Genomic DNA, 17,768 nt, shown 5'->3' on the forward strand with positions numbered 1-17,768 from the left:
GAGTCTAGAAATTAGTTTTTCGGAGTCTTTTTTATTCATACAATTTTTAATTCTTTATTTATGAAAACCCTAAAAATCTTTCCTCTATGTTTTATTGTAATATAATTTAATTAAGCTACTAATAAATTCTATCTACGTGTATGTAAACTTTGACTTTGTACTCACTTTCCTTGGGTACGATACCCGAAGTACTTACCTACTACATTGTAAAACTATATTACAAACTTACCTAAATATGATTTGCCATGAATTACACTATTATTTACATTCTTTCTACACATAACTTTAGCATGTTTAATAGTTAAATCAAAGAATCTTTGTATATATTTAGGTTTTCATACTTAGAGTAGTAATTTTTGCTTTCTAGTAGTTTTTATTACATTTTCTGTATCTACATAAGGTTACATGGTCTTGTAGGTCAAGTCGTGAGCTAAAGATACATACACGGGCCGAAACTGATGCTTATGTCGTGAAACCAAAACACTGATCTCTCAACATCGAAGACTGAAGCCAAAAAAAAGTTCTAGAGTGGAACTGTCCTCGATGTTGCCACACGCTCCCTGCTGTATTGTAAAATCAGATATATGGTTACAACACTGCAGGCCTGTGTTGCAACCCCACCCTTGCGCAGCCCAATAACTCTGTGAACGTGATAATTGCGTTTTTGAGGGGAGTTAGGAGTTCAAAATATAAGCACTTTAAGAATAATTTAGGCACTTTAATATTCCAAGTTTACCTATATAAAGACCACTGTAATCAATTTAAACACACAATTTTATGGAGACAGAAAATATAATTAGTGTTTTTATTTCATTCTTAGTTAATACTTAGGGTGTTTTATGTTATTGTAATCGGAAAATCGTATGTTGAAGTGAGACTCTTGTGAGTGGAGATTGTTTTGGAGCCATGGTTTCATCCACAAATCCATGAGCAACTCTTTTCCTTTATTCTATTCTTTATATCGATTTCTTTAACATTGTTTAATTGAATTTTTGTTCCTACGGATTAGTGACTGATTAAACAAGTATTACTTTCCTCTAAGGCATATACTGAGATAAACAAAGAAAAAGAAGTTAGAAAACGAAATTACTAATAATAAAAATACAAATCGCAACTACAATTAAAAAAATCCTAATTATTCTATTAAAATGTAAAAATTAAAATCAATTTAGTAATGTTGTCTCCCAGGCAACGACGCCAACAACTTAAACGCCTAGAGATGTACTAATGTCTAGAGTGTGAATCCTGCTACGAAATATATGGAATTTGAGGTAGTTTTCGTAATTATATGGGCCAGGTTGTAATATAGTTTGTTTACAATGGAACACTTTGTATGTATTCCAAGGATCATACCCAAAGGAGGCTAGTACAAAATTAATTCTAGCCTAAACGCCAAGAAATCTAACTAGTACTTTAAATAAGTTATAGTACGAAAACAAAAAATAATGGATTTTTAAGGTTTTTATAATAAAAAATAACATAAAAAGATAATGATACAAGGAACTAAAGAGTAGAGTAAAGAAAATCTTGATTATGGGTGATTAGCCTACTTCAGTAATCCCTATTAACTATCTCTTCAGGTTAGTCGTCAATCAACTAGTCGTTACCCTAGCAAGATCTTCTGATCTTCCACTAACATAGTGAGTTAGTAAGGACTACTTATCGTCTGGCCTCATAGTCTAGACTGGTTTGGGGTGAAGGTGTTCACGGATGGCCCATACCAATTTTGGGTTAATTCCCACCTTGATGACTTCCTAGGGTTGTCAGGACTAAGGTTTGTTTCATGTTCTTCCTTTCTCAAATAGTTGATCTGTTGAGTGACCCTGAAAATAAATAATAGATCATACCTCCACTAGCTAATCTCTCATAGAAGGATTAGTTCCTCATGGCCTCCATAGATAATATAAGAATTGATTGCAAATCCACAAAGTTTGACGATCTTCCCCAAATCAGATCTCTTGAAAAATAAATAACAATTGAAAATAAATTGTAAACCTCAGGAAGAAAGAAAACTAAACTAAAATTAAAATACTAATTCTAAATTCAATACATGGTTCACCTAACATGTGACAAAGGAGCCTATTTATAGATTTTAAGTGGTCGTCATTGTTAACCCTAGGTTAGCTGATCTCGAGCTTTATGTTTGATTGTGCATACCAATATGCCCCTATTTCATGTTTATCTCCTGTCCGAAGTCGATGTCACGAATAGCTCTTACTATGTCGCGACATAGCAATCAGTGTACTCCTCCTTGGATGTCTTCTAGGTTATGTCACGACTCTACTAGTCTATGTCGTGACATTAAAGGCAGTTTCGTGATTTCTCCATTCTCCTCCCCATTGTGCGGCATAACAACTAGTATCTATCTATTACGCCTTTTGGTGGTCTCCTGCACACGCACAAAGTGCGTTAGCTCACCCTTAGGCCTCAGTCGGACTCTATAGTCAATAAAAGACTCAAATTGCACATTATATTCACTTATTAAAAACTTAATAAAACATAATTCAAATCTACTAAAAATGCTTGTTATCAAGCTCCTAAAGTACGATAAGTAGTTTTATTTGCTACACCGGATTACGGTAGATTAGAATACTGTAATAAAATATTGAAGTACTATGCGGTATCCGCAAGTATACGAGTCGAGTTGTAATTTAGTTTTACAATGGAGTAGGTGAGTACTATGAGGATTGTACCCAAGGGAGGCGAGTGCTGGATCTATTCTAACCTAAAATATAATTAGTACTTTAAATTAGTTATACTACGAAAACATAAAATAAATTATTTTTGGGGTTTTTATAATAATAAAACAAAATATCATAAAAGAAATAAACTTCAAGAGATAGAAAAGGAGAATGAATCAAATCTTTATTATGGGTGATCAGCTTGCTTTGGCAATCCCCATCAACTGTCGTTTCGGGTTTCTTGTAAAAAAACTAGTCATTACCCCAGTAGGATCTTAGATCTTCAACTAACATAATAAGTCAACAAGGAGTACTTATCTTCCAACCTCACAGTCCAGACTGGCTTAGGGTGAAGGTGCTCATGGATGGGCCATACCAATTTTGGGTTAATTCTCATATTGATGACTTTCTGAAGATGTTAGGCCTAGGGTTTGTTTCACGTTCTTCCTTTCCCAAATAGTTGATCCGTTGAGTAACCCTACAAAATAGTTAATAGACCATTCCTCCACTCGTTAATCCTCCGTACAGGGATTAGCTTTGGAATGATGAAAATGTGCAAGTGTACACATAGCAAGAAGTAATAAAGTGACAAGTAAATGTCGAGTTATTGTACCCACAGGGATTGTGTAAGAAAATTATTTATGAAATGAAATTTAAACACTTTGGTGATTAAAATATTTTAATTTTGAGGAAGTGATTAGAAACTAAAATTTAACCATGTAAGTTAAAATAAAATAAAAATAAAAGTTTCAATGCACAATTTCAAAAGATGATTTTAATCAAGATGACATAATTGTGATAGATCAATTACATTTTTAACTTAATCTTACCAAAACAATGTTCATGTTGTTACGAATAAATGCATGGAAACTTGGTAATTTGTTAACTATAGCACATACAAACGTACTAAATTAGCTAATCTCTTAAACATATCACTAAGCCAATTCAAACAATTAATCAATTTAAATAAGCAAGTAAAAGATTAAGTGCGGTAACAATATATTCCTACATTGAAACAGTTTAATCACAACAATCTTGCAAGTTATGCAAGACTAATGTACCATTTAATATTGTTGCTAATTTAACCTCACTACCTTAGAAGATTAAACATGCATTGATTAACTATTGTGTCAACTAATTACAATTTCAACATTATTAATAATTAATTCATTAGTTACCTTACAGTTGTAGTGCAAGAATAACCTAATCATTGTTTTACTTAACCAAACATTTTATCAAGACCTATAACAACACAAACATAATTTTAATAACTTAAGTGGACAAAATGCAATCAACCTAACATGAATTAAATTTAAGCCATGTTAATTAAATTAAGAATATCAACATAGCAAGTATTCATAGACATGCTCATAACAAGAACAATAAAAAGTTAACGGATAGGAAACTAGAATCAAATCTGGTGTTTCTCTGAAGCCTGACTAGTTTGCTCCGCTCCTCCTTCTCTGCTTATTCTTGTTGAACCGAGGCTTCTATAAGCACTTGAATGCTGCTACCAATGGTGGTTAAAGGGTTCTTTTCCAAGAGGAAATTGGCAACCAAATGGAAGGGAAAAAATGGAAAGCAAAGGAAGGTTTGGAAGAGAGAATGAGAGAGAAGTGTGGAATGAAGGTGTGAGAGGTGTGTTGAAATGAGTCACAAAGGGGGCTATTAGTAGGTGGGGTTGGCTGCTAAATATAGCAAAAACTCAGCAGCCATAGAACCCCTTAGCCGACCACATGTGTGGCAAGTTTGAATATTTCAAACTTGCTAAATTTAGCTAGGTGCAAATCTACAAAAGCTTGATAAGTGGAGGGGTTTGAATGCAATTTCAAGGAAAATTCAAGGGATGATTTGCAAGTCAAATAATCAACTATTTTAAGCTTATTGGGTCAGTATGTTGGACGATTTTAGGTAGCCCATGTGCTTGGTTGGATCTGTCTTTTGGTTTAGCACAATTGGACCTATTTTCATTATTTAATTAATAATAATTATTTAACCCAAAATAAATTGGATTAAAATTAAAATTAACTATATTATGTATTAATAATCATAAATTTGATCGTCTTAGGCTGATAAGTTAATTCACCTCGATGCTTCAAAAATCGCTTCCCAAATTTGCGTTTCTAGTAGTGTCTACTGAGCTAATGTTCACCATTTGTGCAAATCTGAAGAAATTAAATAAAAATTTATGAAAATTTATATAAAATTAAATAAAATTAAATATGTTAATAATTTAAGATCAATATAATTATTTTATAATTATATTATATTTTTCGACAAGAATTACACCGAAACTGCGTGAATTTGAGTTAAAAAGGGCATGAAAATGCCTATATATTTTTGTGTTTCCAAGCTCGTCATGGTTTTCATAAAAAATATAGAATCAATATAAAGAGTAAGCATTCTAATTAAATCGATTGTATAGATTATATGAAATAGCCTGATTGTATTGAGATTAATTGTGAATCCACAAAGTTTGAATTTTTTCCACAATTAAGATCTCTTGAGAACAACGAATAACAACTGAAATAAAATCTAAAACCTAAGAACAAAAGAAAGACTAAACTAAATTTACTAAAGAAAATATAGGCTAAGTGAATGATGTCATATCATGTGCCAAATGAGCCTATTTATAGATTTGAGGTGGTCGTCGTCCTTAACCCTAGGTTAGCTGACATTCCCGAGCTTTGAGTTTGATTGTGCAGACCAAAATGCCCCTATTTCGTATTTGACTTCTGTCATAGGGTCGATGTTGTGACACAATAGGACTTGTATTGCAACATACAATTTGTATACTCCTTTTGGGACATCTTTAGGGGTATGTCCCGACAACCTTAGGCTGTGTCACGACATTGAAGGCAATCTTGAGGTTTCTCCATTCTGCTCCCTACGTTGCCACATTGGTCATCCTGTGTTGCGATGTAGCGACCAGTATCAGTTTATTATGTGTTCTAAAGGTCTCATGTACACTCATAAAAGTGCACTAAATCACCTTTAGGCCTCATTCAGCTTCTAAGGTAAATAAAAGACTCAATGTGCACATTTTATTCACTTAAAAACTTAAGAAAACATAATTCAAACCTACTAAAAATGCTTGCTTTCAAGCTCCTAAAGTGCGATAATTAGTTTAATCTGCTACACTGAATCACGGTAGATCAAACTTCCCCACACTTAAGTCATTGGTTGTCTTCAAGCAACATGAACAAAAAAAAGAAATAAAAATGACTACCCTTGAGCAAATATGATACAAAGATTGAGTTCGTAGCACATGACTTAGGCATTTTACATTCACTTACAACTTTAACATGATGAATAATAGATTTGCCACTTTTGACCACAAACATCTAAGTTTAGTATGTTACAAAGTATACAACCATTGAGGGTCTTACCTACAGGGATCCATCAGTAAATCATACAAGTACTTAGATTATCCAAGCAGAATACAAATAGTTGTTTATGCATATGTTTAGTACGATGTCCATTCCTGTATAATGATATCTAGGTCATATAGGACTTTTCAGCTTGTATGTTTTTGAGGCTTAGGACAGGTTTGTAATTCAAATATAGTAAGCATCAAGAGGGTTACAAATACGAAAATAGTTTGGCACATTGTACTGGTCCCTATTCTTCCCCCATAGTGACACTTACCCACTCACTAGCTTATTTCTCCTTCCCTCACCTTCTTTGTCTCTCCATATATAGGAAGTCATAGCATGACATAGTAACGATGGCTAGCCTTATGAGTTTTTGTACACTAATGAATGAGTTTCTTTTTTTTTGTGACTTTGTCACTTTTCTCTTTCATAATACATCTCACTCATGAATGGTTTTTCTTTGGTTTAAGAATTTTTCTACTCGAACTAATTTTCTTTTATGATTTTTCTTTTTGTTTCGCACATTTGGCTACCTTAAGTTCCTATTTAACAGTGATGTATCTACTTAACCCTCAATACGTATGGCCAGATGTCTATAGTCATGTAGTGCAGGACCAAAGAAAATGGGCAAATACAAATTAACATTTTCAAGCTCGAGATTTGTAATGAGGCTCATCAAGAAGTGTCAACACGCTCAAAAATTGGTACTAAAGGTGAAATACAAATAGGTTAGCTTTTTGGCTCTAGATGTGTTTCAAACAATGCCTTAGGTCATCCCTAAATATCTCAATATTACACAAATTTAATCAACCAAATAAACTCAAATTCAACCATTTATCATTCATACTAACATACTGGTTTCCTTATATTTTCTACATCATTTGGTACAATTGATTGCTTAATACCTATTTACAGTGTAACATATAGAACTTAGTAGTCTAATAATAAAAAATATAAGATCACCTATCATCATGCCAAATTTATTTGTAAACACAAGCAACCTATATACATGCTCCTAACCAATCACTTGTATTTCTATAAGCTCAAGCACACCAAAGACAAGAAAAATCAAAGAAAAATGTAGAAATTCAAAATAAAAAAGTTTCCTATATTACCCCTCCACACTTTAGTTAAAACATTGTCCTTAATGTGTAACCCATAAAAAATAAGGAAAGAAGTTACCCGATTGATCGTGGTCACTCCAACAACTAATGGTGGGTTCTTCTCCTTTGATTGTTTAAAGCTCGAATTGTTTGTGTCTCCTTTGTGTTGGGTTCCTATATTAAAAAATTAAAAAAAATGTAATAGAACTGAAAAATCTACTTATTAATCCTACTCCTACAAAGTCTAAATCAAAATCATCCAAAAATTAATACAAGTCTTCCCAAAAATAAAAATGTTCAATCATGCTTTGCAAAATCCATGTCCTCACTTCCGTCATCCTCCTCAATTTTTTGCCCCTCTTCTTCTTGTTCTATATTTGTTGGCCCAAACACGTCAGGTGTATAATCAAGGACCGAGATGTTGTTTGTCTTAGCAAATTATTGGAAAATTGGCCTCGATTCTTGCATCCACTCTGTCATCCAATCTAGCTTTGGATAACTGCTTTCACCAACTTTTTGTTGAGCTTGTGTCAACCTTGTTGTCTCTTGTTCCAATCTTTTATTTGTCATCCAATGAAGCCAGTGTAGCCATCACGTCTTATTGTCTATTGTTCCAATCTTTTATTTTTTTGGCTCTCAGCTCAATGTATTATTAGAACAAGGTGTCCCCGTTGATACTTCCAGATGGTTTCAGTGGTTGCTCAATGGATGTCATAGGTACACCCCCACTTTGTATAAGGCCATTACTAGATGGGGAAAGAAAATGCCCACCTTCTGGCCAATAATGCATCTTTTCATCTTCTAGTGGATCAATTTACCAATGCACACCTACTTTTTTTGCAAGATTGCATATAATAAAACTGATAAAAAAGTATTAATGTTAGAAACATTTAAAGTAGGTACTGTTCACATGCACACAAATTGAATCCACATTTTAGCCTCTAGAAACATAATGGCTTGATGGAAGGACACGGGAACATTTGTACCTGAGCGATGTTTCTATTCACCCTTACCTTCAATCAAAAAGTTTATAATGTTATCCATATCTATTCGAAATTATTTTCATCTATAAAATATTTTTCATAGTATAGAGCATTATAAAAGTTGAAAATAGTTCGAGGGATTACCTACACTTCTTTCGTACAGGTACTATATCCCACATATGGCCTTTAGCATTTCTAGACTCCTGGTCTCGTAAGGATGCATAAAACTCTTGAACAACATAGGTCACAACATTATCTTTCGAGATCGTCCAAAAATTTTTGCACCTATGATATCTTACTGCTATATGTCCTTACACAAAATCATCGACGGATCAAATCCCCTTTCTTGGATAAAGGTTTTTCCTTGTAGTTAAGTAAAATATTTTCCAATATTCAGGTTTGCTAAATTAGATTGGTTTGGAATCGGCAATGATTCATGGTCATTTGTTTGTTTAACTTTTCTAAGAGTCGTGATTAAACACTACACCAAAACAGGCTTTTAGCGGCGTTTGGATGAAAAACGCCGCTAAAGATCGAGCATTAGTGGCGCTTTTTGGAAAACGCCGCTAAAGATAGAGCTTTAGCGGCGCTTTACAGAAAGCACCCCTAAAAATAAGCATTAGCGGCATTTTTAAAGAAGCGTCGCAAAAAACCTAAGCTCAACGACGTCGTTTTCTGAGGTTCCGGGGATTTAGCGGCGTTTTAGAGAAAGTGCCGCTAATGCTCAGGGTTAGCGGCATTTTTGAGAAAGCGCCGGTAATGCTCAGGACTTTAGCGGCATTTTTAGGAAAGCACCGGTAATGCTCAGGGCTTTAGCGGCGTTTTCTGAAGAGCGCCGCTAATGCTTAGCGGCGTTTTTGGGAAAGCACCGGTAATGCTCAGGGCTTTAGCGGCGTATTCTGAAGAGCGCCGCAAATGCTTAGGAATTTAAAATAATTTAAAATATTTGTTAAAAAAGGAAAAATTTAAAATACTATTATTTAAAATAATTTTAAAGTTTTTTTGGGTACATTACTGATTTTTTTAATTTATATATTCAATAATTTTATATATAATCGTAAAAGAGATAGTATTAATTTTAAAATATTGAATTAATTATCACTATAGTTTAGGGTTTTTGGTTTAGGATATATGGTTTAGATAGGTTTAGGTGTTACCATTTTAAGGTTTATGGATTATGGGTTTAGGGTTATTGGTTTAGGGTATATGGTTTAGATAGGTTTAGGTGTTACCATTTTAAGGTTTATGGATTATGGGTTTAGGGATTATGGTTTATGGTTTATGGTTTATGGTTTAAAGGTTGGGGTTTAAGGTTTAGAGGTTATATGTTAAGGGTTTATGGTTTTAGGGTTTTAAGGATTAGGTTTATGGTTTAGGGTTTAGATTAATTAGTGTTTTCTAATTTATATATTAATTAATTTCTTATATAATTGTAAAAGAGATAATATTAATTTGGTTCTTCAAAATCATGTGAAGATTTGGTTCTTCAAAATCGATATAAGCTATATCCAAGGATATCCCCATCTTATCCTATCCAAGTTCAGTATTTTTAGTTCTCGGTTCAATTTTTTTATCCGATTCAGTTTTTTGCGTGTTTTGCCTTGCCTCTGTCTTGATCAAATAAGAATTGATTGAATAGATTAAACTTTGCAAAGGTTTTAAAATATTGAATTAATTAGTGGGCCAAGCAAGACCAAGCTATGCCAATGCCTAATTTTAAAAACTTTTCCAACTTCAAGCTCGTTTTACCCGAATCATCCAGTTCATTGTTTAAAAACAATAAAAATTATTTTATATTTAAATTTAATTATTATAAATAATGTCAATATAACCTGTTTATATTTTTATTATTTTAAATGGTAAAACAAGCTAAGTTCGGCTAGCCTAAGATTAAAAAATATAAATCTAAGCCTAACCATATTTTGGACTAGGTGGGTTGTATGGGTAGTGAACATTTCTAATTATCATTTAAAGAGTAAATAACATATATTTTCTAAATTTTGAAAGGTTTTATATTTTTCGTGATTTAAAATTTTAAAATGAATTTTAGAAGATTTTAAATTTTTTAGAAATTTTAAAAGATTTTAAACTTTTATTTTATAATATTTATATACTTTTAAAGAAAAGTGCAAATTAATAAAATTACAAACATTAAAGACTACAAAATTATTTTACCATTTTTAGTAAGGTGCCTTAAAATTTTGCATTGATTATATATAATAATATTATAATTTTCCTCAAAATATATACAAATAATATTATATATTTTATCATTTTATTCAAAATGAAATGATTTTTTGCGACGTTTTTATAAAAAAAGCCAGAAAAGGTAATCAAAATCCCGCTCACTCAAAAAAATGATTTTTGGTTACCCGCTCGTTAGCCAAATAAAAGTTAATCTTCTTCTCATGTCTGTCGAGCGCCCTAAATCCCCAAATAAAAGCTTGTTTTTCTTCAGCTGAAATCCCCCAAATTTCCCATTTCCAACAACACTAGTCAATACACCTACACCAATCACACTTCTTTTTCCTTTTCATTTCACTGCACTGAATTCACTCACCATAGCTACTCCTTTTCTCTCGATCTGTTAGGGTTTTTGCGCTTTGTTTTCCCCCTTTCTTTTACATTGCCTTTACTAAGACGCCATTGGCTATTCGCTGAAATAAAGCGATAAAAAAAGGTTGAAGAAGGTGAAGAATCTCTATTTCAGTTACTTTTTCTGTCTTTGCTTAAAAAAAATCCTTTCTCTTCTTTTTTTTTTGTTTCAGATCTTCAATAGTAGGTAGTATATAAGTTTTCCTTTTGATGAATACAATATTTTATTACAGACCAAACTAATGTTTGGCAGGAATATATTGCATACTGAACATCTGTTTCTCTTCTTTAGGTAGAGCAAATAGAGCAAGAAGTTGGTGAGCTTCGTAAGGCACTGTTTGAGAAGACTGAACAAGAAACTGCAATCCATCAGGTTTGATTTGTTTTCCTCATATTTAATCAGTTTGAAGATTATTTCCTATACCTTAAAGTGTTAAATTCTGTCCATAGGCACCATTTTTGCTTATGGCGTGACAAGTAGCGGGAAGACTCATACAATGCATATAAGAAATAATTTGCTACTACTTTTCCTGATCTTTGTATATTCTACACTATAGGGTGGTGTCTCCTATTTTAATTTCATCTAAAGCTGTCATTTAATTTGCGTTATAGAGACCAAATGTTCGATTCTTTTGCTATTATACATTAATGAATAATTGGTTTATTGACTACTCTAAGCTTGTCAGATTGGGATGTAGGGAATAGGATTAATGATTATTTGTTTATATAGGAGCTAGAAGGGATTGTGTGTTGGTTATTTAACCTTATAAGTAAGTGCAACAAGGATTGGAATTATTTGCTCTTTAAAAAAATTCTATTTAATTCTATATCTAAAGCTTAGAAGTAGCATTAATTTTTTAACTAAAGCAACAGTATCTCGATTTTTACCAATGTCATGTTAATTTGCTTCCACATTTATGCCTAGGTATTACTTATTTTTAGCTTTCCAAATTCCATTTTTGGAGAAATGTACTTGTTATTTAAGTTAAGTTAGTGCAGCAAGTGTCCAAATCATTCTTTAAGTCAAATCTATTTAATTTTTGCATTTTCCACTTGTGACAAGCTTAGAAGTAGCAGTATTTTTGAACTAAAGCAACAATTTCCTGCTCTTCTTTTACTAGAGTTTATAAATTTGATTTCCTTCACATTTGAGTCTAGCTACTTTATTAATCAAAAGTTTAATTACCTTGCAGCAGGAGGCTGAAAACAGGTTCCTTATTTGTTATTTCCTTTCTAATATTTTCTATTGTTGTCTCATTATTTACAAGTTATTTTTTAATTTCAGAGCATTTATGTCTTCATATCATATCATAATTTCTTGTCATAACTTCTTTATTTAAACTGTACTTATTGTGTCTAACATTGTTAGGTGTATATTTATTATGTCATTTTAATTAGTGCATTTCAGTTTTCAAATGAAAAAATGTTACCATGGTTCAACTTGGATATGAACTAGTCTTTCAGGGTAAAAATGTTGCTTATTTTTATTGGTAAAAAATGGTTTTACTTGATTGTTTAACAGATATATATATATAGATTTACCATTACAGACTTCCACCTCTGTATCAAAACTTCAACCTGCCACCTCCATTTGTGTTGCACATTGATTGCCCTCATTATTGACGTTATCATTTACCAGGTTTTTTCTTCTTTTTTTGAGCAGTATGTTTCATGGATATAAGTTTTGGTGTTTAAAAATTGATATAGCCATGTTTATTGTTTCAATTCATCTTATTTATTATTGCGAATTCAAAGATTAAGATGATAATTAACATTTCAAAATTTATATAAAAACATATCACTTTAAATATAGATACAATAGCAGACAAAAAAAGAAGACGTAAATACACTAATTACCTGATCTGGATATATGCCGATTGGAGCAGTCATGGTGAGTCCTACTTCTACTTGTGCTCCTAGTTGGAATGTTATGCTAAGGTCAGGCGATTAATTGAGCTGATCTGAGCTTGACTTGAAATTCAAAGCTTCGAAACTTGATTTGAGTTTAATCAAGTTTCACTTCTAAAATTAGATCTCAATTCGAGATAGAAATTTGAACTACTTGAGTTTGTTCAAATAGGCTCTTTTACTTAATGCCCTCAATTTTCATGCTCAACTTCAAATTTTATTATTTATTCCTGAGCTTAAGCTCTAGTTTGAAATGAGATTTTTCAGTATAGTTAAAAGGTAAAAAGACCTCAATCAAACTCGTGTGATACTCTAATCAAGCATTAAGGTACTCGAATTTGATCTGCTCATTAGCTCAAACTCGACTCAACACCACACAAGTCTAATTTGAGAATTTCTAAGAAGGATCCACAAATAATAACTGAATTATTGCCAAGTATGAAATAATGGTGATGCTTATCAACTCTAGTAATTGCATATCTGGATAAGAAACTGGAGGCCTGGGGGCATATGATGCAGACATTTATTGACTACCGCTGTGCATTTTGGCTTTTACTGCCTGCATATATTTGGTTTTAGTGCTCCTGTCTACATGTATTTTCTTACGGAATTTATGTTGTTGTTAATGGTTTTTATTTTAAACTTAAGTTGTGTCTGCCAATATACTCTTAAATCATTATCCTTCTATTTCTTTAGGTTGCTGAGAAGACTGCTCTTCAGCGGCCTATAGAACTTAGACTTGTTCCTGTGGCCCTGGAAGGCAGTGCATTTAGAATCAAGTTTCTTGATATAGATGAACTTATGAGCTACGGTAGCTGGTTTACGGTAAGAAATGACTCTTATTTCTATTTTATGGTACCTGGAATGGTTTAATACTTCACAATCTATAATATTTCTATTGCCCTTGGATCTTATGTTGTGGGTGTTAGTACCTTACCAATCTCATTAATGTCTTGTTTTATTCTTCCTGAAATTCGAAGAATCAGTTATTTAAGTGTTTTCATTCAGTTTACATGTTTACCTCTGTTTCTCTGAGTTTCATATTTAACTATGCCAAGCTCACTCTAATAGTGTTTTTTAAATTTCCCTTATTCTAATAGTGTTTCGGTGGATAGTGACGCACTGAATTTGTACCTGAAAGTAAAATATTAAAAGTATGCCGGTGATGGAATTAGCTTTTATAAATCACTTCTGGACTGTTGTGTGATCACATGTTTTGATGATTGATGTTAATATATATATGGTTTTGCTTTATGAAAATCCTTTTGTTTTCACATGTTGCCATGCCAAACTAGTAGCACTCTTATCTTAATTTTGCAGTCACTACTCAAAGGTAGGTTCTTGCATGAAAGACCTGTTGAAGAGGAGAGACAACCTTCAGTGGCAGTGAGTGAATTAAATCAATTAAGTCACTACTCAGAAGTAAAATATCTTTTAGCCTGTTACTTTATCAGAATGTGTTATATTTCCTCAACAATGTCTAATTTGAGTTTATAGAAGCAATAAACTCATGTAGTAAACAGTGGATGAAGTAAAGCCATTTCAGTCTAATTTCAAAGGGTTTTTGAATTTCCATTTTAGTCTATAAATTTTCAAGTTTATTACTGTACATTTTGAACTTGTGCATTTTTTTTTGCAATCAATTAGTTGCACTATTTGAACTTGTAATTTTGCTATTTAAATATTAACATGATTTTTCAATATTTTGACTAAAAAATTAATTTATTATATGATTAAATATTATCTTTTTTACTAAAAGTATATATTTAATACTAATTAATTTTTTATATTAATAATGTTTGATTTTAATATTTAATATTTTTAAATGATTTTTAAAAGTTAGTGGCATTTTCTTATAAACGCCGCCAAAGAACGGTACTTTTAGCGGCGTTTGTAATCAAAGCATCGTTAAAGGTCTTGAGCTATAGCGGCGTTTGTGGGAAAAGCGCCGCTAAAGGTCATGATCTATAGCGGCGTTTATTTCTAAAAACGCCGCAAACGTTTGCGGCGTTGACAACAGCGGCATTTTTTGCGGCGTTTTTGAAAGCGCTGCCAATACTTTTAGCGGCGCTTTTTAAAGGCATAAAAAAACGCTGCTAAAAACCTGTTTTGGTGTAGTGAAACTAGGAACCAATCAATTTATCAAGCAATATTCAATAGAACGGTAACAAGTTTGAGTTAGGAACCCTTAACCTTGAATAAATCTTTGAAGTCCTTGTTGTACACGTTGGTTTATCGTTCCTTTGAGTGCTCCCCTCGTTTGCCACACTGAAAAATTTTGAATGATGGGGATTTCACACTAATTGCAAGAAGATTGATAATTGAGAGTTTACGGTTTAAAAGGTTTTGAAAGATTTTAGAGGATTAAGGAGTAAAGGGGTGTTAAATAAGTTTATGAGGTGTATTAGGGTCATAAAATAGGTGTTTTTAATGGTACAAATCATGTAAAAATAAATGTTTAGCCGCTGAGTTGGGCAATTTGGTCGGGTCAACCCTGTAGAAAATTGAAGCAATGTTCCGACATTGGGGTTCTGTGTCACGACACATTTTTTAGTTTGGAAATTTGGGGAGGCTATCATCCATTTCGTGACATAGGTGTGTGGTGTCGTAACATCGAGTTGGTTTCTTCAGTTCCTGCATTCTACAAAAAGTGTCATTACACGTGGTTTCCATGTTGCGACACTGACTCTGTGTCAACCCAAATTTCCATCATTGAGGATGTCTCAGTCTTGAATGAACATCTATCAAATAAAAGTTAACATCTAAACTCTACAGTTAGTTAAATTGACAATAATTTACAATAATTAGACATTGAAATATATTTTAAGTTTTATAGCCGAATTCATCCGATAGTATTATATGTTCACCGATGGATGATTCTTTTGTTTTGTTAGTATTATTCCATCGGCCATCGTGCCATTCTACCCATGCTCACTTGTCCCTTTCCTTAAACTTGTGTACTCTTTCTACATGCATAAAAGGAAATGTGTCCCTTGACTCAAGAATGTTAGAGATAAATAATGTTTTTCATTGCTCCCCTACCTTCTTCCAATCTTCCTCGCTTGGTTGATGGCCACATTTAAAAATTTCATTCTCACCATTCATTTCCATAGTCAATTCATTTTTCTCTAAATAAATGGTGGATCTAGAAGTAGCCAAGAAAGGTCTACCTGATAAGATCGATATCTCATGATCTTCCTTAAAATCAAGCATCACAAAATCTACCAGAATAATGAAACTGCTCACTTTGAATAACACATCCTCTAGTACACTTTTTGGATGAACTGAAGATCTGTCAGCCAACTGTAGTGTTATATGCAAAGTTTTAAGATTCCCTAACCCATGTTTGTCAAATACAGATAAATACATCAAATAATTCTAGCTCCTAAATCACATAGAGCTCTATTAAAATAAATGCTCCCTATCTCTAGGGAATAGTAAAAATTCTCCGGTCTTTTAATTTTTTGGGAACCCATATTGAGATAATAGCACTACAGGAACTGCTTATACTAACTTGCTCACCTACCTTAATTTTCCTATGCCTAGACATAATTTGCTTTAAAAACTTGACGCACTTAGGAACTTTCTCTATAAACTAGATTAAGGGAAAGTTAACAATTATTGTTCTGAACAAGTTCAGGAAACTTTCAAATTCATTCACATCCTACTTTTTTTTTTCCTCTAGTCTTAAGGGGAATGAGATTTTTGCATCAGCAGAATCTTTAGTTATTTCCTTTTCTATCTCCGTTACCAATGTGGTTAACTTCTCTAGCTCTGACTTATTTTCAGCCTCTAAGGATTCCTCTTGAGGATTGCTATTATTTTCCACAATTGTCACTCGAGTAGTGGCTTTTGGGCTACTCAGTACTTTGCCCGATCGGAGTGCAATCACTTTCATGTGCTCCTTACATTCTCTTTGTTGATTATCTTCCGTGTTTTTGGGAATACTTGTGCCAATTTGTCTTTTGATGTCACCCATCATGTTCATAAATTGGCTCATTTGGTCTTTGAGTTTAGTTAATGTTCTTGTTGAATTGGTACACTTAAACTGCAGCTGCTTGACATTCGTTCTCATTGACTGCATCTCTCCCTCAATTCTATCTAGACGTTATCCACATGTAGTATGGTCACTTGGGTTGGCCCTATCTTGGGGTTTCTTCAAATAAGGAGGTTGGTAATTAGTGTTTTTAGCTTGATTTGAATTATTACCTACTCCTTGGTTGCCTCCCCATCTCTAGTTCGGGTGATCTCTTCAGTCGGGATTTTATGTATTCAAATAAGTGTTTCCACCCCTATGCACTATGTAATTTACATTCTTGGCACGATTGTTGATATAGTGACAAAGTGGTTTGTCTCCCCCATGCATGGACGGTGTAGACGACTATTCGATATGGTTGAGTCTATCCACTAATTGTTGATACTTGTCATCCTCTTGGATAGCTTTCACAGTGGTAGGTTTCTAGCCATATGTGAATCGTCCAATTGTCCACTGACAGGAGTTTAATCCCATGTTCTCAATGATTTCGTACACATCCTTGTACGTTCTATTCATAAGGGATCCTCATATTTCTCTTTCTAATCTAGATTGTGCATTTGCACCCAACGTTTTATAAAATACCTGCAATCGCATCCACTCAGGGAACCTATGAGGCAGACATTTCTAAACCAAAGTTTTAAAATGTTCCCAAGCCTCATAGAAACTTTCTCCTTCCATCTGTCTAAAGACATCAATCTCTGTTCTGATCTGAACTGCTTTCTTGATAGGGAAAAACTTCTGTATGAATTTTCTAGCAAGTTCATCCCATGTCGTGATAGACCCTGGTGCCTGTGAATCTAACAAAGAAAAGGCATTGTCAATTAAAGAAAAGGGGAACAACCAAAGATGAATAGCATCATCGGTGATCCCGTTATACTTAAAAGCATCACAAAGTTTAAGAAACCATTTTAAATGTTGATTCAGATCCTTTGTCATTGTGCCCCTATATTGCAAGTTATTCTAGATCATTTGAATCGTTACCAGCTTGATCTCAAAATTATACACTGTAATACATGACCTTGTTATGCTATTTTGAACCATATCTAAACTTGGTAGTTCATAGTCTCTTAAGGTTCTCTTTTTACAAG

At 33.0% G+C, this 17,768-nt stretch overlaps 1 non-coding gene across 1 annotated transcript; it reads left to right on the forward strand.

Moving 5' to 3' along the window:
* Nucleotides 1–17,284: 17,284 nt before the first annotated feature.
* On the forward strand, nucleotides 17,285–17,390 carry LOC128032198 (small nucleolar RNA R71). Its single transcript, XR_008188326.1, has one exon. It is a non-coding gene; the product is annotated as a small nucleolar RNA R71 (small nucleolar RNA).
* Nucleotides 17,391–17,768: the final 378 nt, after the last annotated feature.

This window comes from Gossypium raimondii, chromosome 8 (assembly GCF_025698545.1).
Source record: "Gossypium raimondii isolate GPD5lz chromosome 8, ASM2569854v1, whole genome shotgun sequence".
Taxonomy (NCBI): domain Eukaryota; kingdom Viridiplantae; phylum Streptophyta; class Magnoliopsida; order Malvales; family Malvaceae; genus Gossypium; species Gossypium raimondii.